The sequence below is a fragment of the Gossypium raimondii genome, chromosome 3, assembly GCF_025698545.1.
Source record: "Gossypium raimondii isolate GPD5lz chromosome 3, ASM2569854v1, whole genome shotgun sequence".
Taxonomy (NCBI): Eukaryota; Viridiplantae; Streptophyta; class Magnoliopsida; order Malvales; family Malvaceae; genus Gossypium; species Gossypium raimondii.
In genome coordinates, this window is record NC_068567.1 from 9,568,218 (window position 1) to 9,571,472 (window position 3,255).

The window sequence follows — 3,255 nt, forward strand, 5'->3', positions numbered from 1 at the left end:
ATAATGTGGTGCTTAGAATTAATAATAATGATGTTTTTGGAATGAAGTTGTATGTAATGTTAATAGTTACAAGCCTTTGTGGGGGTAAAATATTCATCAGCCTTGAGGTAATCAATATTCAAGTTACATACATATGATTAGAAATATTCATCAGCCTTGAGGTAATCAATATTCAAGTTACATACATATGATTAGAAATATTCATAAGCTTATATAATTCATCAGCATACAATATTGGCATCTGCTCACCCATTGTTTTGGGTTTGTTGTTGTTGCAGGGAAGTGAGAAGCTCCTTCAGCTAGTCTCAAATTACTCCATGGTTTCAAACTTGAAGGAGAATGAATCTGAAGTATGGAACCAAGGATTCTTCATGTCACCAATAGGTAAGCTCATATATACAACCTTGAAAACAATGGACATAACATGGGCATGTTCGGTTCTTCCAACTATGGGTACTTCAATGATGCTTTTATGGTTTGGCAGCTTCACATGCATTAATATTTTTTTAGGCATAATTTGGAAATAACCCATCATTTTTTTCTTGGAAAACTGGAAAAAAAAAAACAAATTGATAATTTTGTATGTTTTACATTTATGTTTTTCGATAGCTTGTTCTTATAAATAGTTTTTTTTTGGGATGTTAGCTTTCAAGAAAAATCAATTATTTGGTTTTTCCTGCTTCATGTCTCGTTTTTGTTTGAGAGGAGTTAACGAAATCGAAAATACCCTGTAAATTGTATTTTATAAATATTCTTAACCATTATTGATTGTCTGGTCTCTTTGCTGTAATATATTATGATGTTAAGGCCTTCACTAATTTTCTATTTGTCTATTAATATGCAGGAGCTGTGACAATATATTTTTTGATGCATTTAGTTGGCTTGCAGTTTATGGTTATATAGTAGAAGAGATAAGCATAGAGAAATGGTCGATCACCCACACTAATTTCCTGTCCTGAACAGTCTTCTTCATCTGTTAGTAGCCATTATTTTGACAATCATGGTATAAGAGGATCACCCACATCAACAGTCATTGGACCTTCCAAGCATCGGCATTCAACTCTTGGGGATCCCAATTTTAATCCGAGCCAGGGGAAGGCTCGATGGTTGTTCTGCTATTCCCTTCTCAATTTTGATGGTATTACTCTTTTTCTTTTTCTTTTTCTTTCCACGTATTTATATTTTGTTCAAATTTAACCATCCAAAACAGAACATCGACGGATGTAACTAAAAAAGGTATCGAATTTTGTTAGTAACATGTTGCTAATTAAATGATTTGTTAGGAACAACTTGTATTTTTTGGTTGTTCTTACAAAGAAAGATTAACTTTTATATTTTAGTTTGTATCTTGATAGAACTTGAAATATTTATTCATTATTTAAGATAAATTAGGATCAAATTACTGAAATTCAGGCATGCTGGATATGAACATGCATTGGTTTAGTTGGTTCATTGATGCTAAAAACTTTCTCATTGCAAGTGATATTCTTCCATTTTTTTCGAAGTATTCGTGTTCTTGTTGAATGCATATCCGAACATGAGTACGTGAATATGACCCTTGAAAAACTTTTGAAGGTCAAATTATATAAAAGGTCTCTATATTATGCTCCTTTTTTTTTAGATTTAATCCCTCTAATATAATTTGATCCTTTCTAGTCCCTCTACTTTTTGAAATGTGTATTGTCAGTCCTGAAGTCATTTTTTTTCTTTCTAATTCCATCAAATAATATTACGTGGCATAATTTTTAAACATGTGATAATGTGGTATGTACACCTTGGCCTTTTTGTACAAAAATAAATATTGTATAATTTTCTTTTTAAATATGCAAAAAATTTGTTTACCTGTACAAAATGCTATGGGTGATAGTGGGTATGTTTTATTTTATTTTATTTTTGCAGTCTTGATTTGTTTGTAATTGTCGTATCCTTAATTCCTTTTGATATTTTTCTTGTATTTCGAGTGGGAAAGACATCTTTGATGAATCAAGATCCTTTATTTTGAGATACATGCTTTGTTTTAGCACATTATATTTGATTGTTAGTTGCATTGAAAGACACACAATGACAATTACTAATTTGTTAAGAAATATGTGATTACTTTGCAAAATTCAATTGTTTAAATTATTTTCATAGCCTACTTTGATTGCTGTTATTTGTGGGAAAATTAGTCTACATTCTTTAAGTCGATCTTAAACTGCTTCCTACATTGTTTCACCTTGGGAAGAAAGTTTATGGATGCACACGAGTTTGGAAAACTTGTTCTGTTTCAAAACTTGGATCCAACTTACTCTTCAGCAGAAGTGGAGGTAATATTTATTATGAATCACAATTAGGTTGTGTTTGAAGCATTTTGTATTTACACGCATAAATTTCTGTTTTCTTTCACTTTTCCTCTCCCTACATGTGTGGTTTGTAACTTTTATCTTTCTTATGAATAATGCATGTTTATATTGCAGGATATAGTTTGGAATGCCTTCAATGAAACTTGCAGAGCAAAGATGGTGCAGCAGACTACATTGCATTTTTTATTACCTTGCAATCTGTATAGTCATAGGCAGGTTTAACTAGTCAGCCTGTTTCTCATATGTATTATTTATTTTAGTTTTTATTCTAAATTTTTATTTTTACTTTAATATTTACGACAATTTGAGTTCTAACTTTTAGATTTTAATTGTGTTATTAATTTATTATTTTCAATTCTAAAACTAAATTCATTAATTTTTATATTTAGTTTAAAGTTAAAATTTTCATAGAAAATTTAATTTAAATAATATTTTTTATTTATCCTTGAAAGATTTTTAAAGTTCAAATTTTAAAAATAAAATAAAATAAAATATTTATCATAAAAATAATATTTTTAAATGTTACGTTTTTAATGGCGTTTTTGCAAGAAGCGTCGCTAAACGTTTGTTCTATAGCGGCGTTTTCTGATAAAAGCACCGCTAAAGGTCTTGATCTATAGTGGCGTTTGTAGAAAAAGCGCCGCTAAAGGTCTTGATCTACAGCGGCGTTTGTGGAAAAATCGCCGCTAAAGGTCTTGAGCTATAGCGGCGTTTGTTGTAAAAGCGCCGCTAAAGATCCTGAACTATAGCGGCGTTTATGGAAAAGCGCCGCTAAAGGTCCTGATCTATAGCGGCATTTGTGAGGAAAGCGCCGCTAAAGGTCATGGTCTATAGCGGCGTTTATTTCCACAAACGCCACAAACGTTTTGCGGCATTGATGACAGTGGCATTTTTTGCGGCGCTTTTAGCAGCG

The 3,255-nt window shown here is 31.4% G+C and overlaps 1 long non-coding RNA gene across 1 annotated transcript; it reads left to right on the forward strand.

Moving 5' to 3' along the window:
- Positions 1-2,233: 2,233 nt before the first annotated feature.
- LOC128039623 (uncharacterized) lies at positions 2,234-2,724 on the forward strand. Its single transcript, XR_008194069.1, has 2 exons — positions 2,234-2,306; positions 2,457-2,724. It is a non-coding gene; the product is annotated as an uncharacterized LOC128039623 (long non-coding RNA).
- Positions 2,725-3,255: the final 531 nt, after the last annotated feature.